Raw genomic sequence first — 21,077 nt, 5'->3', positions numbered from 1 at the left:
ATGAATATCATCCAACAAGTCACTGATCCAATGCCTACGAATTTATCCTATATTTCTTATGCTAAGTTACTACTGCTATCATCACTGTTACACTTGCTACAAAACTATTGCTATCACTGTTACCACTACTATTGCTGCTGCTACTACTATCAAAATTATCATACTACTGTGCTACTGATAACTTTGCTACAGATAATTAATCTCCAGGTGTGGTCGAATTAACAACTCAGCTGCTAATACCTTCAAATATTCTTTGGCTCCCCTTGTGTCGAATCAACAAATTTGGGTTGAATACTCTACCCTCGAAAACTGTTGCTACCCCCTATACTTATGGGTTATCACTTGCTTAAATAAAAATGGAGCAAGTGGATGGCACTGTAGCACGTCATATCACTCAAACTAGCCCGTCTAACACGCTGGAAAGCCTCGCCCTCGTCATTTAGTTCTGGATTTCTACCGACCGATCACATGAAAATGTTACACTTGCAAGTTAAAAGGAAAAGGTGGCACACTTAAAGCACACCTGTTGCGTTTGCGTCACACCCCCGACAGTCCGGCTCGCACGCTGCTCACCAGAGGGGACATGCGTTGTCTTGCATTTTCACTGACATGTGGGATTGCAATTGAATAAACCGTCGATAGACAATATCTAATCGCTCGGCGGGCATCGGATGAGAAGAGAGAGACGGGGGAGGAAGAAGAGATCGCCTGTCCGCCGCGCACGGACTCCAAGAAATATGGTGATAATGTGAGGTGGGCCATGCAGGAGTTCGGACCGCTTCCAAGCCCGCTTCTGACCGCCCTGGCCCACCAGAAAACCCCTCCCCCCTCCCGCGCACGCTCCCCCCTCAAACGCCAGGTGCCCGCGTTCATAGGAAGTACAATACTGGGCTATAAGCCCTCTTATGTGGAGGAAAAAGAGAGGCATTGAAAAAGTCAAGGAGTGGGCTCTGCAAGACCTGTCTCTACCCGTGCTCCTAGGTATAAAAAACTAATTCTAAAAAAGAGGTATAAAAACAATTGTGTCTTAAAAAAGAAGGTAAAAAACATTTGAGAGGAAATAGATAGAGAGAAAGTGAGAAAGAGTTGTAACCTTATAGCCAACCTTATAGTCAACACTATGGTACATGAGGAAGGAGGGAGTTGTGCACATGCCAAGTTCATTGGGCTACCGTGTTTTACAATCCTCCGTCGTAATAGTGGAGACAATAGCTTTCATAAAAAATAAATAAAGAATACTCGTTGCTCATCCTCGATATCGGAAAGAATACTTTCTCGTAGACATGTGGGACGTCGACCATCCTGGTCCACTTGCCATGCACAAAATTATCCTGGTCCACCCTGGTCGTAGTGCAGGCCCAACCTTTCCCACTGTAAGTTGGTCAGACGAACGAACCATCATGACTTCATTGAATTCCTCTTCTTCAAGAAAACTTACTGTACCCGCAATACTGCAACCACACGCGAAGACTGGACATCATATCACTGAAACCCACTAGGCCAAACTAGCCCGCCTAGGATTTGTACGTCTCTGTACTGCTATGATTTTGTGTTCTCAAAAAATATCCTTTGTCAATCTAACGATTAGGAGTAGAAATAGGGTCTTTCTCTCTCTAGATCTCTCTCCATCCCACAACCCCTCTAGCACACGTACTGTGACGCCCGGACAATTAAGTTATAGTAACCCTCTACTAATGACGCCACATCACCATGATTATTGCTGATAAATTCGCGTTAATTCAAACCCCGTTCAAATTCAATTTTTAAATCAAGTAAAACTTTAAAAGTTTTCAAATGTCAAAACTAAAATGTTCATCATGTGGCAAATAATTCCTAACTAATTTTGGTGGTGGAACCAATATTTTTTATAAAGTGTTTTAATGACCTAAACTAATTAAACAAGGGCCAAGTTAATATTTTGTTGCCTTTTATTTTAAATAATTTCCAAATTGTTTTACCCCCGAAGCTTTTCTGGCAGTGACTAAAAGTATAACACTAATTTTGGACCAAGTTCCATATTGTGCAAAAGTCAATTTCTATTTTAAAATAAAAGAAAATAGTACTATAAAAACTAAAACAAAAAAAGAAAAATTGAAAATAAAAGAAACGCACTATGCACTTACCAAGCCCAACACATATAGTGCCAGGCCCAACCCACCGCTCTAGCCGTCGCCTTCTTCATCGTCGTGGGAGCATCGTGCGCGCCCAATGGCCGATGCCGCCGACAGATCGACGCCACCGAGGCGCTACAGGGCGCCAGAGGGGGATAAGGCCGTCCCCGTGCCCTATGGAACCCTAGCTCCCCCACACCCCTATCCCTCGCCCTCTCTCTTCCTCCCCGCGCACTGCCCAGCCGTCGTCGCCATGGTTTTGCTCGCTGTCGTGGCCAACGTCGACCCCGCGCTCCGAGGTCCAGTCCATGAGCTTCGTCTGCCTCCCCTACATTGTCCATGCCCCCTCCCCCGTGCGAGCTCGACGCCACTACAGCCAGTGGAGCGGAACCTTCTTCATCCTCTGACCGGCACCATTCGCCGCTCCGATTCGCCGACGTCACTCCGCCACGGCTTCGCCCCAGTAGCATCTCGTCCTCACTGTGAGCGCGCACTCCTCCCCTTTTCCCGAGCTCGATTTCGAGCTCGCACGCGTAGTTGCGACGTGCACGTACCCCTACCGCGGCCGATGAGCTTCGCCGACGCGTCCACGGTCGCGTGGGCATCGACTGAGCCCATCACCGTGCTCCTGGTGCTCCTAGGAGCACGTAGCCCACGCACACGCGCCTCCTAGCGCACCGTAGCCCCATCTCGTCGACCATCCGAACGCCTCTGCCGCTAACCTAGTCGTCGGCCTCATTCCCAACAACCATTTGGTCCAGCCCCGCTGCATTTCGCTTGCGCACGAGCCCAATGACCCAATGCACTCCTCCGCGGGCTTTGTCGTGCCCAGCTTCATCGGTTCCATCGACGCCCGAAGTCCGGCGTCTGCTGCGGTGCTCACCCCCGTCACCTCCGTCCACCTCGGGCCTCCCAACCACTCCGGTTGGATGCGGCGCCGTCTTCTCGTTTGAACGCACTAAACCACGCGGGAAACGGACGCCCATAGGCGAATTCCGACAACCCCCCTAGCTGCTCCGCGCGGTTTCGGCTCGCCGGAGCTCTCTCCGGCATCACTCCGACGTGGCTGGCCTGCCCCACACGCAGGGCCACTAACTAGTGGGTCCACGAGGCCCACTGGCCAGGTTGACTGGGTCAACCATGTATACTTGGCAGCCCTGTGCAACTGACATGTGGGACCCCGCAATTAATCAAAATAATTTGAATTAAATATAATCTGCTAACTAATATAGACACTGACAGGTGGGCCCCATCTAACTAATTAACTTAGTTAGTTTAATTAAGCCTCTGTTAGCCCCACGGTCCATGACAGGTGGGACCTAGCTGACAGGTTTGACCAGGGACAGCTTGGGTTGGCCACTGACGCCATGCTGATGTCATGATGATGTCATAAATACTTTTGATTAAATTAAGTTGTTAATTCCTAAAAATGAATTAATACTTTGAAAATTAATAGATAATAAACCGTAACTCGGATGAAAAATACTTTGTACATGAAAGTTTCTCAGAACGACGAGACGAATCCGAATACACAATCCGTTCATTCGCTACATGTCCCTAGCATGGCGAACATGCAACCGTCCCCCTTCGGTCTGCCTGCTCGAAAATGCCAAACAACGGGAATACTTTCCCAGATTATTTCCCCCTTCACCGATATCACCTCCTACTGCGTTAGGGCACACCTAGCACCGCTCATTGTCATGTCGTGCATCGTCGTGCTTATGTTTGCATTATATTTACTATTTATTCTCCCTTTTCTCTCCAGTAGACTATGAGACTGACGCCGCTGCTGGTGCCCCGATCGACTATGTTGTTGGCGACCCCTCCTTGCCAGAGCAACTAGGCAAGCCCCCTCCCCCTTGTTCATCCCGACATCGCCTACTCTTCCCTCTACTACTTGCATTAGAGTAGTGTAGCTGTTACTGCTTTCGGGTGAACCTATTCTGCCGCATAGCCTGTCCTTGTTACTTCTGTTGTTACCTTTACTTGCAATCCTAAATGCTTAGTATAGGATGCTAGTTTATCATCAATGGCCTTACACTCTTGTCCGTCTGCCATGCTATACTACTGGCCCGTGATCACTTCGGGAGGTGATCACGAGTACATATACTATATACTTTTACATACTTATGTTACTGTTCGGAAATGGGGGCTGAAGGGGAAGGTGGTTCCATCCAGGTAGTGATGGGCCTGGGTTCCCGACAGCCCCCTGATGGTTACTTTGTGGCGGAGCGACAGGGCAGGTTGAGACCACCTAGGAGAGAGGTGGGCCTGGCCCTGGTCGGCGTCCGTGGTTAATTCAATTAACACGCTTAACAAGATCTTTGTATTTGATCTGAGTCTGGCCACTAGCCTATACGCACTAACCAACTACGCAGGAACAGTTATGGGCACTCGATGTCGTGGAATCACCCGAAGCCTTCGTGACATTAGCGACTGAGCGGCGCGCGCCAAATTGGACTAGAACGCCTGCTCTTGTATTAGGGAGGCTAGGTCTGCTTACGGTCGCCCACGCAACATGCAGGTGTGCAATGGGCGATGGGCCCAGACCCCTGCGCCATAGGATTTAGACCGGCGTGCTGACCTCTCTGTTGTGCCTAGGTGGGGCTGCGACGTGTTGATCTTCTGAGGCCGAGCATGACCCAGGAAAGTGTGTTCGGCCAAAGGGGATCAAGTGTGTTGGGTTATGTGGTGCACCCCTGCAGGGAAGTTTATCTATTCTAATAGCCGTGTCCCTCGGTAAAAGGACGACCCGGAGTTGTACCTTGACCTTATGACAACTAGAACTGGATACTTAATAAAACACACCCTTTCAAGTGCCAGATACAACCCGGTGATCGCTCTCTCACAGGGCGACAAGGAGAGGATCGTCGGGTAGGTTTATGCTATACAATGATACTTGGTGAACTTACCATCGATTCTCTTCTACTGCTTCAAGATGGAGGCTGCCAGAAGCGTAGTCTTTGATAGGACTAGCTATCCCCCTCTTATTCTGGCATTCTGTAGTTCAGTCCACATATACTGCCCCTTTCATTGGTACCAATGCATATGTAGTGTAGTTCCTTGCTTGCGAGTACTTTGGATGAGTACTCATGGTTGCTTTGCTACTTCTTTTTCCCCCTTTCCCGGTTATTGTGATCATATGATGGAGTACAAGAGCCAGACGATCCCGAGGATGATTCTACGTGGAGTTCGACTTCAAGGAATAGTTAGGAGGTCCCGGGCAGGAGGCCTTGCCTTTTCGATCGATGCTGCTTTTGTGCTAGCCTTCTTAAGGCAAACTTGTTTAACCTTATGTCTGTACTCAGGTATTATTGCTTCTGTTGACTCTTGTGTCTTTGAGCATTTGTATTCGAGCCTTCGAGGCCCCTGGCTTGGAATATAAATCTTGCATTATTTTAATTTGTGTCTAGAGTTGTGTTGTGATATCTTCCCGTGAGTCCTTGATCTTGATCGTACACATTTGCGTGTATGATTAGTGTATAGTCAAATCGAGGGTGTCACAAGTTGGTATTAGATCCGACTGCCTGTAGGAATCCCCCTTCCAAACTCCTTGGCCGAAGGTGAGTCTAGTCATTCCAAAACTTTTTACTAACATGGTTGTGTGTCTTATGGGCCCACGTCGCCATTGGGTGGTATTAGTATCTTTTACTCCTCAGTATTTACTCCGGGACTCTGATCTCTCTTCTATTCGGGTTAAATGAATTTTGCTAAATCTATCATTAGGATCTCGTGATCACTTTCACCCGGAGAGCACCTTATTACCGATGATCGTCTGCTTCACCAGAAGATTCTGAAGATACTCTTCGATATTCTCTCTTGACTTTGTGACCACCACTTTTTCATATTCCCGACCACCGATAAATCCTTATGGATAACTGCTTACACTTGTCGTTCATACCTTTGTTCCCAGTTGCCCCTGTTATTGATACCCTGAAAAATTCTTAGATAATTCGAGAATCCTTTGTGCCCACCGCTTTGCAGCTCCTTGTTGCAGAAATACGCCTACGGATAATTCCTCACACCTACCGAGGATTCATTCATCCCCAGTTGATCATGTGTTTCACAAAATTCTTTGAATGCTATTCGGTCTTCCAAAAATCCTCAGCAAACTATTGCTTTTGAAATTCTTGCCTGCTTGCATTATGGTTATTTCCATATGTCAAGTAGTCTTCGCTGACATCCCCTGTCCTTGCCATTTTGAGCCTAATGAACTATTGTCTGTAAATGCACGCAATCATTAGTTGTCCCTTATAAATTATCCTTCCGGCTCAGACGTCATTTTAAATATGAGCTGGATCTCGACCAAGCAAATTGCCATCGATTGTACCCCTAAGGCTATTCTACTTATCTTTCCCTAATCAGAGCTTTGATTTTGAACCCTTGTCTTGGAATTCGTAATTCCTTTGCATTTGAGCTTTGAGTTAGTCAGTTGTTTCTATAATCTGATCTCCTTGCGTTCCTTCTTCCTCTGGTTGATTACCGATACTCACATCAGCTCCGTTGTAGACCACCAGACCTCTTGTTGGATTATTATCCGACAGTGTCCTTCATATTCAAATAACCTTGTGAGACTTTCCATGGATATATAAAGCTTTTGGTAAATTGTATCCTCTCTTTTCTCAACCATGCTCTGTTTTCGAGTTGGTGGTATTTACTATTGAAGCTTGTGGTATATGTTTCCACGATACCCTGACAGGTTGAACCTATGCCTTCATAATATGTGTGAACTCGAAAGTTTTCACGAGTCATACTCTCCTGGTATTTTGCTAGATAAAATTTCAACACTACAACTTCTTCGAAAGTGCGAGGTGAATGGAAGGTTATACATTGAAGAAGTGGGAGTCGACCTTGAACTTTGTGTTCATGCCCATGGACACAATGTAGATCCTACCATAGAAGCTTCTTGTAATAATAACTATTTAGGTGATATAATATCATCTGGTATCTATGAATTGATCCTATGCAATCGTGGTTCCGACCATATTTTCTCTTTGATCCCATTTCTCGGACAAGTTAAAGAACTTGTCTTTTGCAAGTCAATACACCAGTCCAACCTCTACTTTGATCTACCATCGAGTATTACCCTCTGGTATCACGAGAATATCTAAGAACTGTGTTGCATATTATGCGACTTCATCAACTATTATTTCTCACTGATTCCAATCTTTCATGGGTTTTCAGTTGTTAGTCGCTCAAGAACACCGGTAAGTGAACCGATTCTACACTCTGGTTCGATAACACTAAGTAATCTTTGTTGCTTATGAGTTTAATAATCCTTCAAGTCATTCCTAGCCTGATCGGCTATATCATTATTGTCCTAAATTTTAACTGTGCTACCTAGTCCTTCTTCCCGGAGCACATTTTTCGACGATGAGCTAAGCTTACATATATCTTCCTCATCATGTCATTTTGCCTTCAACAGCAAACTTGGTTTGGAGTTTGTCTCATACCCTTGGTTCCAATAACCTTTCGCTTCACCATTCATTTGACTCGATGTCATCACCAATCGATTACATCTTGAAATCTCTCGACAAATGTGTCATGATCATCATCAACATTCTGAGCTCTTCCAGGATAACTATTGAATTCTTGATGAGAAATACCACCCTTGCCCCTCGATGATCTGTGTTATCATCGACAACATTATTACCTCCCCTCCGACACAAACTTGATCATGTTATGGAGCTCCTTGCTATCCAGCTTATGTTATGTTCTACCTTTGGTACCACTGTCTTTTATGTCAAGAATGTCGCGAGAATTTCACCACCCCTTAATAATTCTTGATGCAAGTGATATTTATTACCATCACCATTCCTTTATTGGTCCCCGTGATGTTTCTAACCGGAATACCGACAAATGGTCTGTGATGTGTAAATTCAAAACTTCGAGCAACCCTATTGCTTTGACGTTAATGGTCGATAGCTCCATTCTAAGTCTATTTCTTATTGAATCATCATTCGAACATTGATCGTGCTACTTAGTCTAGATTTTCGGGTGCACCTTTCTATCATTGTTCAATTGTGTATGTTTTCATCAAACATGCATCATTATATCATTTGATCTGGCTAATGTTATCTCCTTATTCACATAAATGTGGAAATCATCTTTTGTTAATCTCGATGAATTGTCGCTGAGTCCATCAGCCGCCCCCTCGTCATTTCCTTGGTTTAATGACGAACTCTTGTTTCAGAACTCGCTTCCATAGTTCATTTCCCGAGGATCTTACAATGTCATCTCATCAATTTGTGTTGAACCTTTCTTCTCAGGTATCCTAAGTCTGAGGTATCCTGACACCAATCAGAACTGAATCTCAGCCAGATATGATGGTTGGGACATTTTCCAAAAAGCCATAACATTAGACTTTGTATAGCCCGGTAAGGTGATGTCATGCCTAGCACACCTGGCCGGAGGACCTATTGTTATAGTTCCTCCTTTTTAGCAAGGTCATCCATTCTGCCATGAGGAAATTTTAAGACTTTTTCTATAAGTTGTTCTTGATGGATCCCTTGTGTATCCAAAGTTTGACCTTTACTTGATGACCATGTTAATGCTATCTCGAAGCATGTCTATCATACTCCAATTTTCAACAAAGAACATTTGAAGCACAATTCTAAATTTTCTTTATCAATTATCCAAACACCGTTGTATGGGTAATGTGATGAAATTTCCCTCCCTTACCTAAGGGGTTTTCTACTTTAAATCCTGTAATGGATTTCATGCTCTGCTTGTCCTTGGGAAGGATATACCCCTGAAATATGTGTTTAAACACATTTTCCTTTCCATTGTCTTGTTTAACCTTCTTGAGGTTTATATGATCTAAGAAGTAATAAGTCACTGCTTTTATAAGCACCTCGGTGTACAACTCTGTCAGTAAGAACCTGTTACTATTGTTGATGACATTCCGGTAACCACCGATGGACGAGAACTTTGCCTATTGGTCTGCCTCATTCAATGAGCAGGAAGATGGTCCTCTTCGTCCCTCGCCCTTGGTACCGACGTTGTTGCCGACATAACTGATAGGCTATCCTCTGACATGTCTTTTCTACATGATTGTACAAGATGTCACCGCCCTTCCTACCTTTAACTCACATGGTGGGCCCATAACCTACAGTCCCACGGGATCGAAACCTGACTCTCCTGTACACCCCTTATTTCCAAAGTTATTCCTCATGCTTGGCTTCGTATGTAATTCACAAGCCACCTTTCGAGAGATCATCAATTCTAGTATGAAACTCAATACTTATTCCCCTTGCTTTGAACCACTTTCACACTCTGTCTCAGGCAATGAATGATTGTCTATCCGCTTCAAACTTCTTAAGGTACATTCTTACTTGGCTCTCGGAGTGTTTCATTTGTTCAACTCTAGAGATACTCGTGTGTTCATTTCTAGGATAACCCTAGATGATTTCTCCTTATACCATTCTACCGTTTTAGAGAAGCCCCTTACCTATTCGTAAGTACGACGGAATTTCTGAAGAAAGGAGGACGACTTCATCATAATGACCTGGAGTAGAGGAATGGATGCATCAACATAATGGATCGACCTCTTTGAGAAGAGCAACCAACAACGAGATGATCCGTTAGAATTTCGCAACCAGAACTTCCCCCCTTACTACACCTCTTAAATCTCGGGACGAGATTTCTTGTAGTGGAGGACAATTGTGACGCCCGGATAATTAAGCTACAGTAACCCTCTACTAATGATGCCACATCACCACGATTATTGCTGATAAATTCGCGTTAATTCAAACCACGTTCAAATTTAATTTTTAAATCAACTCAAACTTTAAAAGTTTTCAAATGTCAAAACTAAAATGTTCATCATGTGGCAAATAATTCCTAACTAATTTTGGTGGTGGAACCAATATTTTTTTATAAAGTGGTTTAATGACCTAAACTAATTAAATAGGGGCCAAGTTAATATTTTGTTGCCTTTTATTTTAAATAATTTCCAAATTGTTTTAAATACCCCCCAAAGCTTTTCTGGCAGTGACTAAAAGTACAACACTAATTTTGGACCAAGTTCCATTTTGTGCAAAAGTCAATTTCTATTTTAAAATAAATGCAAATAGTATTATAAAAACTAAAAGAAAAAAAAGAAAAATTGAAAATAAAAGAAACGCATTGTGCACTTACCAAGCCCAACACATGTAGTGCCAGGCCCAGCCCACCGCTCCAGCCGTCGCCTTCTTCATCGTCGTGGCAGCATCGTGCGCGCCCACGGCCGACGCCGCCACGGAACGACGCCACCGAGGCGCTACAGGGCGCCAGAGGGGGATAAGGCCGTCCCCGCACCCTCTAGAACCCTAGATCCCCCACACCCCCTCTCCCTCGCCCGCTCTCTTCCTCCCCACATACTGCCGAGCCGCTATCGCCATGGTTTTGCTCGCCGCCGCGGCCAATGTCGACCCCGCGCTCCGAGGTCCAGTCCATGAGCTCCATCTGCCTCCCCTACGTCATCCACGCCCCCCGTCCCCCATGCGAGCTCGACGCCACTACAGCCAGTGGAGCGGAACCTTCTTCGTCCTGCGGCCGCCACTATTCGCCGCTCCAATTCGTCGTTGTCACTCCGCCACGGCTTCGCCCTAGAAGCACCTCGTCCTCACTATGAGCGCGTGCTCCTTCTCCCCTTTTCCTGAGCTCGACTTCGAGCTCGCACGCATAGTTGCGATGTGCACGTACCCCCACCGCCGCCGATGAGCTTCGTCAACACGTCCACAGCCGTCGTGGGCCTTGACTGAGCCCAGCACCGTGCTCCTGGTGCTCCCAGGAGCAAGTAGCCCACACGCACGTGCCTCCTAGCGCATCATAGCACCCATCTCGTCGACCACCCGAACACCTCCGCCGCTAACGTGGTCGCCGGCTCGTTCCCGGCAACCATTTGGTCCAGCCCCATTGCATTTCGCTTGCGCACGAGCCCAAAGACCCAATGCGCTCCTCCGCGGGCTTTGTCATGCCCAACTTCGCCGGTTCCATCGACGCCCGAAGTCCGGCGTCCGCTGCGGTGCTCACCGCCGTCACCTCCGTCCACCTCGGGCCTCCTAACCACTCCGGTTGGATGCGGCGTCGTCTTCTCGTTTGAATGCAGTAAGCCACGCGGGAAACGGACGCCCGTAGGTGAATTCCGATGACCCCCCCCCCCCCCCCCGGCTGCTCCGCCGTGGTTTCGGCTCGCTGGAGCTCTCTCTGGCGCCACTCCGACGTGGCCGGCCTGCCCCACACACATGGCCAATGACTAGTGGGTCCACGGGGCCTGCTGCTAGGTTGACTGGGTCAACCATGTATACTTGGCAGCCCTGTGCAACTGACATGTGGGACCCCGCGGTTAATCAAAATAATTTGAATTAAATTTAATCTGATAAACTAATATAGACACTGACAGGTGGGCCCCATCTAACTAATTAACTTAGTTACTTTAATTAAGCCTCTGTTAGCCCCACAGTCCATGACAGGTGGGACCTAGCTGACAGGTTTGACCAGGGACAGCTGGGGTTGACCACTGATGTCATGCTGATGTCATGATGATGTCATAAATACTTTTGATTAAATTAAGTTGTTAATTCCTAAAAATGAATTAAAACTTTGTAAATTAATAGATAATAAACCGTAACTCTGATGAAAATACTTTGTACATGAAAGTTGCTCAGAACGACGAGACGAATCCAAATACGTAGTCCGTTCGTTCGCTACACGTCCCTAGCATGGCGAACATGCAATCGTCCCCCTCCGTTCTGCCTGCCCAAAAATGCCAAACAACGGGAATACTTTCCCGGATTGTTTACCCCCTTCACCGATATCACCTCCTACTGCGTTAGGGCACACCTAGCACCGCTCTTTGTCATGCTGTGCATCGTCATGTTTATGTTTGCATTATATTTACTATTTCTTCCCCCTCTTCTCTCTAGTAGACTACAAGACTGACACCGCTGCTGGTGCCCCGATCGACTACGTTGTTGACGACCCCTCCTTGCCAGAGCAACCAGGCAAGCCCCCCCCTTGTTCATCCTGATATCGCCTACTCTTCCCTCTACTACTTGCATTAGAGTAGTGTAGCTGTTACTGCTTTCGGGTGAACCTATTCTGCTGCATAGCCTGTCCTTGTTACTTCTGTTGTTACCTTTACTTGCAATCCTAAATGCTTAGTATAGGATGCTAGTTTATCATCAATGGCCTTACACTCTTGTCCGTCTGCCATGCTATACTATTGGGCTGTGATCACTTCGGGAGGTGATCACGGGTACATATACTATATACTTTTACATACTTATGTTACTGTTCGGAGATGGGGGCTGAAGGGGCAGGTGGTTCCATCCAGGTAGTGATGGGCCTGGGTTCCTGACAGCCCCCTGATGGTTACTTTGTGGCGGAGCGATAGGGCAGGTCGAGACCACCTAGGAGAGAGGTGGGCCTGGCCCTGGTCGGCATCCGCGGTTAATTCAATTAACACGCTTAACGAGATCTTGGTATGTGATCTGAGTCTGGCCACTGGCCTATATGGACTAACCAACTATGCGGGAATAGTTATGGGCACTCGATGTCGTGGTATCAGCCAAATCCTTCGTGACGTCAGCGACTGAGCGGCGCACGCCAGATTGGACTGGAACTCCTGCTCTTGTATTAGGGAGGCTAGGTCTGCTTCCGGCCGCCCACGCAACATGCAGGTGTGCAATGGGCGATGGGCCCAGACCCCTGCGCCATAGGATTTAAACCGGCGTGCTGACCTCTCTGTTGTGCCTAGGTGGGTCTATGACTTGTTGATCTTTCGAGGCCGGGCATGACCAAGGGAAGTGTGTCCGGCCAAAGGGGATCGAGGGTGTTGGGTTATGTGGTGCACCCCTCACTACTAGGAAAAGGCCTACTAATGGCGCACAGGTTTTTCCTACTAATGGCGCACTACCGGTGCGCCATTAGTATCACGCCACTAGATTTTTTTACTAATGGCGCACCACTAGTGCGCCATTAGTATTTGGTATGCTAATGGCGCACCAGGAAGTGCGCCATTAGTATGTAACACCATGCGCCATTAGTATGCCTCCCGGGGGGCCATATGTAACCATCTGCTTTGTCATACTAATGGCGCACTCTGTCTTGATGCGCCATTAGTATCCTTTGGCATACTAATGGCGCACCTTGTGGTGATGCGCCATTAGTATGAATATTTGGTTTTGTTTTTACTTTTCTGATTTTTGCACAGGTTACAAAATATATTATTTGATAGAATATAGAAAGTAGCACACAGCAACAGCAGATTCATAAAATACAATAGAAGATTAGTCTCCGAATACAATTCATCATATTAGTCTCCGAATTCAAAAGACCAAACAAAGATAAAACATTACAAGTCTCGAGACCACGAGTATCGAGTTTGTCTTCACATTACAAGTAGATATCAATCATCTAAACTACCATCACATAGAAGAGAGTTGCGGTCATCACGATGAGCATCATCGCGATCAAACTGGTCTTCATCCGGTTCCTCCAACGCTCCCTCCTCTCTCCTGCTAGATAGCGCGCGTATCTAGATTCGGCCTCCGCCCTAGTGGTGTACCCTTTGTAACTGTTACCGCTGAAACGGTGAACCTGTCTCCAACACTCCTCCCAGTCGTCGTAGACTCCGGGAACCTTACCCTTGTACACGACATACGACGGCATCTCTATGCACAAGCCAAACAACAGACAATACATACATAAGCAATATATAAGTATGCAACAAAAGGATCGGAAGAGAAAAGCAAGACATTAATAGCATGATTCATGGTCCTACTAATAAATAGCATTGATTACATCTAAGTTGAACGACTGTCCAAACCAAAGAGACATATAATTCATTAAAGTTTAATTACAACATGAGCCAATCAATGTTTCAGAACTACACATCACTACTTTTGACTCGACTCATGGACAGGAGCGTGGACGAAGTCGTCGTCTTTCGTGATGGTCATGAAATTGCGGGCGTTGTCAGCCTGCATTTGTAGCATTCCGTCTATATCAATGTTGGACGGTTGATATCTGAGGAAGAACTGCCCCGAGGTATGAAGGACATCTTGATGGATGATGTCCGCAAACTCCGACTGGATGCGAAAGAATTCTTATCTGATGTCCGCGTCCTGGATTGCCGACAAGCTCGCGGCCCAATCTTTGAGATTATTTGTTAGCAGAAGGTGACGATGGTCCCTTACAATCGCCCGCATGTGATGGAGGGCGTAGTAGGCATCCTTCTGACCGCCAGGCGGCTGCTTGATGCACTAAAACATCGTATTGTGGGCGAACACGTGCTTGCCGTACGTACGAACTGCCCTGATGAAGGTGCCTCCAGATTTGGCGTAGCCAGGGAGAACATCATCAAGAACTTTCTTGATATTTGTGTAGTCTATCTTGGAGTTACGGTTCGGGTCGAAATATGTGGCCATGGAATATTTCGGGCTTAAGAGGATGAGTGTGCAATGTGTGTCACTGCATAGAACACGGAATGTTAGAAAAAAAAAGAACGATCGAAATCTATGAAATCATATGTTATGGGGCGGTTAAGGGATGACTTACTCGGGAAAGTAAGGCACAAGGAAGTTATCCTTATCTGGGTTTGCCAGAATGACGTCTTCGAGGTGTGAACTCGCGACTTGGCGGTCCCCAGCGCTGCTCAAGAGCTTGGCACGCATGTAGAAGGGGTCGACAATCACGATGTCCGGGGTCTTGTCTCTAATGATCCGCATCTCCATACTCAGCAAAAACAGCCGAACGAAGGTGTAGTGCAGCGGATGAAGGTTGAACATAGCAAAGATGTCATCAAACCGCAGGACGATCGTACCCCCGATGGCGCCATACACAAAGCCCTTGCCCTCTGGCACCTTGTCCACGAAAACTGAGTATGCCACATCATTCTCTCTAAGACGCCGCTTCTCCAAAGAAAGAACAATGTCGTGCAGACTCCGCATAGCACCGGTTGCAGCATTGAGCATATTTGTCGGTAGCATCGCCGTACCCGCCACATGCACCCTCCTCGAGATATCCTTAGGTGAAGGTGGCCCGTCCTGAGCACGGATCGTACTCGGTGCCAGCTGGCTCGCACCGGCGGCCTTTTTAGTCGGCCGTTTCCGGCCCTTCTTCTTGATCTGCTGTAATGGGACCGAGTTCTGCTCACAGACCGCCTTCTTGATTTTTCGCGGTGACGTTTGCGCCCGCGGTCTTGGATTTGGCTTCGGGTATAACCATGCTGGTGAAATACCGGTCTTATTTTAGAACGCTCTTGGCCCATCTGACACGGAACATCGGGACCTTCTCTCCAGCGTAGCTTAGCTCCCAGATCTCCTTGATCCTTCCGTAGTATCTGTCCTTGTCGTTATCGGTGTAGGATTCCATTGTTACCCCGGAGTTCTGATAACCATCGCTCTTCATGTACTTGTTCTCGGTGTAGAATGTGTAGCCGTTGATATCGTACGCCTCATAGGTCATCAGGTTGTGCTCGGCGCCCTGTGACAAGGCGAATATGAGTTGTTCTTCCGCGGAAGAATCCTGATGTAAAGGGTACGACAGAAGCTTCTGCTTGAACCAACGCGTGAAACATGAGTTGTGCTCTTTGATTATATCTCCGTCTGTCCTCTGTTGGCCTCAGTCATTGTACGTCTTCTCAATAAAGGTTTTGTGCTCTACCACCCAAGGATCGACCACATCTATGTGTTGTAGCGCGACTAGGTTTGCTCTTTCAAAGGTGGCGAGTCGACCCTCGAAGTCGACATGCATTTCGCGGCAACCCTCACGGTGACCCCATCCAGCGAGCCTGCCAAGATGCCTGTTGACGGGCAGACCAACGGGGTTCTCGATGCCTAGATAATTCATGCAGTAGGAGATGCACACTTCGGTCAGAAAGCCCTACCTATACTTCCCTCTGGACGTGACATGTTGTGAACGTATCCTTTGATGACACCATTCATCCTTTCGAACGGCATCATGCTGTGCAGGAACGTCGGCCCGAGTTGGATGATATCCTCCACGATATGGACCAGCAGATGCACCATAACATCGAAGAATGCGGGCAGGAAGTACATCTCAAGCTCGCATAGTATCACCATGATCTCTTCCTGTACCCTTCTGAGTTGCCTCACGCCAATCGACTTCTGAGAGATGACGTCGAAAAAGTTGCATAGGCCAAATAGCGTTTCACGGACGTGCGCATCCATGATCCCACGGATTGCAACTGGAAGTATCTGCGTCATCGGCACGTGACAGTCGTGAGACTTCATCCCGCTGAACTTCTACTTCGCTGGGTCTAGGTATCTGTTTATCTTCCCCGCGTAACCGTAAGGAAGTTTTACTCCTACGAGGCAGGTGAAAAACTGCTCGATCTCCTCCTAACTTAGAGTGAAGCACGCGGGAGGGTAGTCACTTCCGGTCTTCTTGGCCTTTTTGCCTTTGCGACGAGTTTCTATGTCCTGCTTTGCCTCATCATCATCATCATCATTAGCGTGAAGCTCCTGCCTGATGCACATTGATTTCAAGTCTGCCCTTGCTTTCGGCCCATCTTTGGTCCTCTCTGGCATGTTGAGCAGGGTAGCAAGTAGACTCTCGCACACGTTCTTCGTGATATGCATGGCATCAAGGCTGTGAGGCACACGATGGATCTTCCAGTACGGCAAGTCCTAGAAAACAGACCTCGTTTTCCATACCTTCAGCAGCGGCTCTGGCGCCTTTTGCTTCTTTCCCGGCTCTGGCGCCTTTTGCTTCTTTGCCGGCAGTGGGCAATCTTTCCAATTTTTCAACAACTCGTCTATTTCCTCGCCACTCCTCATACGCGGGCGTTTTCGGGGTTCGGTTTCACCATCGAACAGATCCTTGTGTTTCCTCCACGGGTCATCGTCGCGAAGCCACCTTCGATGTCCCATGAACACGGTTTTCGAAGACCCGGGATCTTTATCTAGCTGGCGATATGTTGTGTCATCCATGCACCTTACGCATCCAGAAAATACATGGACTACCTGCCCCGCGAGATATCTGTAACCGAGATAGTCGTGCACCATCGTGAGCAGTGCGGCTCTCATAGGGAAATATTCTTTCTCTGCGGCGTCCCACGTATTGGCTGGCGTTTTCCACAGCGTGTCTAGCTCCTCTTTCAGCAGCCCCAGATACAGATTGATGTCGTTCCTTGGTTGTTTCGGCCCTTCAATTAGCATACTCATGTGAATGTACTTCCTCTTCATGCACAACCAGGGGGGGAGGTTGTACATCCACACAAACACAGGCTAGGTGCTATGTGTGCTTCTCTGGCTGCCAAACGGATTGACTCCATCAGTGCTCGCGCCCAGATGATGTTCCTTGGATCCTTCCCAAATTCTGGGTATTCGAAGTTCAATGCTTGCCACTGGCTCGCATCCTTAGGGTGACTCAGCATCTTGTCTTTTTTATTTATCTCCGGATCATTTCCGTCATCTTCCAGCTTCTTCTCCTCCCTATCCGCGTGCCAACGCAGGAGCTTTGCTACCTTAGGGTCCGCAAAATACTGCTGCAGACGAGGAGTGATCGGAAAGTACCACACCGATTTTCGAGGAGCTTTCTTCCTCTTCTTGTATCGAGTGACGCCGCACACCGGACATATGGTAGACTCCGTGTGCTCGTCCCGATAAATGATGCAATTGTTCATGCACACATGGTATTTCACGTGCGGTAAATCCAGAGGACACACGATTTTCTTCGCCTCCTCGAAACTGGTCGGGCACTTGTTCCCCTTGGGAAGACGTTCGTGCCAGAATGACATGTTCTCGTCGAAGCATGCGTCGGTCATTTTGTGTTTTACCTTCATCTCCAGAGCCATGAGCGTTACTTTCGGGCGGGTATCCTCGGGCCTGCATCCTTCATACAATGGAGTAACCGCATCTATCTCCAGTTGATCCAGCTTGGCTTTCTCTCGGGCGGCAGCTCTTGCGTTATCTGTCTGCTTGAGAAGCAGCTCTTGAATATGAGGGTCCTGCACCCAGCCTCCATCGTCGTCTGCTCCGGCATCTTCATCTTCATGATCATGCCCTTCGTCTTGATCTTCCTCATCATCATGTACGACATCTTCTACATGATGACTGTGTACAGCATCACCGTCGTGATCATGTCCTGGAGATTCTTCGTCTTCTCGCCCACCCTCGCCGCGGTGGTACTTGTCTTGTTGCCCTTCCTCATTTATTGCCCGGCCCCCATGGACGAATTCATAGTCATCTTCATCACCTTGCCATCGATAGCCATCCATGAAACCACACAAGAGCAGGTGGTCCCGCACCTTCCTAGAATCCGGGTCCGCAATAAGGCTCTTCAGCTTGCATCTTCGACACGGACATCTTATCTCCGTCTCGTTCTTTTGAAGCATCTCGGCCTTCACGGAGCTCAGAAACCTATTCATGATGCCTTCGGTCATCGTGCGGACCATGGTCGCCTGCGGGGTAGAGCAAAACGATATTTTAGAACCAAGAAAAAATTTGGCATGACCTTCCCTAAAAATAGGACCAAAAAGAATGCATAGTGCCAAAATTCTCGCCGAAACGGAAATGAATCAACATTCCGGCAAAATATTGGCAACTATCGCATTTCAAATACCGGTACCTGCAAACACAAACATATATGCAACACCACAAACACATGCAACACCACAAACATACATAGATTTAGCTAGGCCACAAAAAGTGCATGTGCACGTTGTTGGAGCGAGCTAGGGAGAAAAAAAGTAGATCTACATCATGAAGATAGCTTTCCCCTTACTTACCTATCAAAAAAAGGTAATTTCACCACTTAATTTTGATGAATCTATGGTGGAAATGAGGTGAGGAGGAGGAGGCAGCCGAAAGCTTGGAGAAGGAGGTGGAGGGAATGAAGTGGGGAAAGTGAGTGGGTAGGTGTGGCTGTCCAAAATATCTTGTTGGGGTCCCAGGTTACTAATGGCGCACCACCTGCAAATGCGCCATTAGTAACCCTGGTTACTAATGGGGCACCTGCAGGTGGTGCGCCATTAGTAATTTTGCAGAAAAGTAATATATATATATATATATATATATATATATATACTAATGGCACACTTTTACAGGGTGCGCCATTAGTAGTTTAAACTAGTAATGGCGCACTGTGAGGCGGTGTGCCATTAGTAGTTTTGCAAAAAAAGAATAAAAAAATTCAGTACTAGCGCACTCCCTGTCTGGTGCACCATTACTAGTTAGAACTAGCAATGGCGCACTTCGGTAGGATGCACCATTAGTATGTATGTAAAAATGAAAAAAAATTATCACTAGTGGCGCACCTATTTTCTGGTGCGCCATTAGTGTCTTCCACACTAATGGCGCATCACCAACTAGTGCGCCATTAGTATATAGTAGTGGCACACTACTTCCCTGGTGCGCCATTAGTGTCAATCCTATCTATAGCCCTTTTCCTAGTAGTGCCTGTAGGGAAGTTTATCTATTCGAATAGCCGTGCCCCTCGGTAAAAGGACGACCTGGAGTTGTACCTTGACCTTATGAAAACTAGAACCGGATCTTAATAAAACACACCCTTTCAAGTGCCAGATACAACCCGGTGATCGCTCTCTCACAGGGCGACGAGGAGAGGATCGTCGGGTAGGTTTATGCTATACGATGATACTTGGTGAACTTACCATCTATTCTCTTCTACTGCTTCAAGATGGAGGTTGCCAGAAGCGTAGTGATAGGACTAGCTATCCCCCTCTTATTTTGGCATTCTACAGTTCAGTCCACATATACTACCCCTTTCATTGATACCAATTCATATGTAGTGTAGTTCCTTGCATATGAGTACTTTGGATGAGTACGCACGGTTGCTTTGCTACTTCTTTTTACCCCTTTCTCGATTATTGTGATCATATGATGGAGTACAGGAGCCAGAGGATCCCGAGGATGATTCTACGTGGAGTTCGACTTCGAGGAGTAGTTAGAGGTCCCAGGCAGGAGGCCTTGCCTTTTCGATCGATGCTGCTTTTGTGCTAGCCTTCTTAAGGCAAACTTGTTTAACCTTATGTCTGTACTCAGATATTATTGCTTCCGCTGACTCTTGTGTCTTCGAGCATTTGTATTCGAGCCTTCGAGGCCCCTGGCTTGGAATATAAAGCTTGTATTATTTTAATTTGTGTCTAGAGTTGTGTTGTGTTATCTTCCCGTGAGTCCTTGATCTTGATCGTACACATTTGGGTGTATGATTAGTGTACGGTCAAATCGAGGGCGTCACATGTACACACACTCTATAGCCACTCTGAAAGTACGACATCACTACACACTCACGCTTCCAACAAAAGAATTACACATTCATGCATGTTACAAGTATGTGCCAATTTTGCTAGATATTAATGTGACGCTTCCTTTGGTTCAGAGGAATCTTGTAGGAATTTCATAGGATAGGATTTCTATAGGAAAAAATTTGTAGAGCCCTTTGGTTTATAGGAATGGAATCATATTCCTATGGAGGAAATCTTCCTATCCTCCACATTTCATAGAAAAAGAAACATTAGCCTAGACTCAATGGAAAAAATCCTATGATGTGAATCAAAGGGCATCTCCTTGCCTATTCCTACTCATAGGATTTAAGATACATGTCATCTCATTTCCTATGACTTTCCTATTGCTACGATTTTCCTACCCTATGAACCAAATGAGGCATGAATGTATCCGTGAACCAACTCTTTGAGTTTGATGTGAATTAGTGTATAATTGTGCACTAGTGTCTGGTCGATCGCTAAGCCTACAATTTTAGGAGCTTGGGCTATTGGTCGATCGACGACGGATCAGACCTATAAGTGTACCACGAGCTCATCAGCCCCAACGTTTCTCTTTGTTGAGTCTTTTGCAAGTACTATAGCTCGCATAGTAGATAGCCTACTAACACCAAGAATCATCAAACATGCCCTGCTGATATGATAAACAGTTCAAACATACATCTAAGCATGCCATATATTACATCAAAAGCTGGTGAGGATACATCTGTTTCCAT

Source organism: Triticum aestivum, chromosome 7A (genome assembly GCF_018294505.1).
Source record: "Triticum aestivum cultivar Chinese Spring chromosome 7A, IWGSC CS RefSeq v2.1, whole genome shotgun sequence".
Lineage (NCBI taxonomy): Eukaryota > Viridiplantae > Streptophyta > Magnoliopsida > Poales > Poaceae > Triticum > Triticum aestivum.
This window is presented reverse-complemented; position numbering follows the sequence as displayed.